The following is a 1,323-nucleotide window of genomic DNA, read 5'->3' as shown; positions in this document are numbered from 1 at the left end:
CATCTTATAAGCTTATGTATATATTAAAAAACAACATTCGAAATAAAATGTCACATTCCCACATAAAACATTTGCAACATCTTACGAGGCGATAAAATTAATTGCATGAGACAAAAAAACCGTAAATCAGTAACTGGACATAAAAGTAGCAACAGAAAGATTCACTTAACGGACACAGCGAAAACATATCGCGAAAAAGGAAGGTCCATAGTGTTTATTCACATTTCCTGTTGTTAGACATTCGAAAATTACATCGTCAGTCATAAAAATATGCAAACCAATGTACTTTTTAGTGTTGTATTAACAGTCAGTGTTAACATCTCAGACAGAGGCACTCTACATACTCCCTAATGCACAGCTGACTACCGTTTACCAGTAGCAATATACGTGATCTTGAGCTCTCCATACAAATATAGTTGCAGCACGATTCTGGTGACAAGTATGTTAAAAATGTTATGTTACTATGAGTATGTGTGACAATAACAATAGCTTAATATTATAAAATTTGTATACAGCTGCAAATGACGCGTATTACAAGAACACTTGTGTTGACAGTAATAAATGTAGGAAAATAACGGTTTAAGTATATGTCTGTACGAAATAAGCTACTCCCATATTGACTATGCTAACGGCCTTGCCGCAGTGGTAACATCGGTTCCCGTCAGATCACCGAAGTTAAGCGCTGTCGGGCTGGGCTAGAACTTGGATGGGTGGCCATCCGATCTGCCGAGTGCTGTTGGCAAGCGGGGTGCACTCAGCCCTTGTGATGCAAACTGAGGAAACACTTGATTAAGAAGAAGCGGCTTCGGTCTCGTAAACTGACATATGGCCGGGAGAGCGGTGTGCTGACCACATGCCCCTCCATATCCGCATCCAATGACGCCTGTGGTCTGAGGATGAAACGGCGGCCGGTCGGTGGCGTAGGGCCTTCATATCCTGTTCGGACGGAGTTTGGTTTAGTTCATATTTACTATGCACATTATTTGCGAGAGACCTATTAGACATAATCAGTTGTATTGCATTGAACTGTGGACGTAGAAACGACGGAGAGGCTTCATCCCCTCCGTAGCCCACAGTGGTACACAACCCCACAACAGGCTACAGCAGCCCCCCAGTGGACCCCACCTGCCCCGGGAACGTCTCACACCTGACGAGTGTAACACCAGTGTTTGCGTGGTATTGCGTGGTAGAGTAACTATGGTTTATGCGTACGTGAAGAAAGTGTTTGCGCAGCAATCGCCGACATACACTCCTGGAAATTGAAATAAGAACACCGTGAATTCATTGTCCCAGGAAGGGGAAACTTTATTGACACATTCCTGG

The 1,323-nt window shown here is 43.5% G+C and overlaps 1 pseudogene; it reads left to right on the top strand.

The window, feature by feature from the left end:
• Nucleotides 1–624: 624 nt before the first annotated feature.
• Nucleotides 625–742, top strand: LOC126164175 (5S ribosomal RNA; annotated as a pseudogene).
• Nucleotides 743–1,323: the final 581 nt, after the last annotated feature.

This window comes from Schistocerca cancellata, chromosome 2 (genome assembly GCF_023864275.1).
Source record: "Schistocerca cancellata isolate TAMUIC-IGC-003103 chromosome 2, iqSchCanc2.1, whole genome shotgun sequence".
In the NCBI taxonomy this organism is placed as follows: Eukaryota; Metazoa; Arthropoda; class Insecta; order Orthoptera; family Acrididae; genus Schistocerca; species Schistocerca cancellata.
Note: the sequence above shows the minus strand (reverse complement) of the source record. Positions and strands in the feature narration are given on the sequence as shown.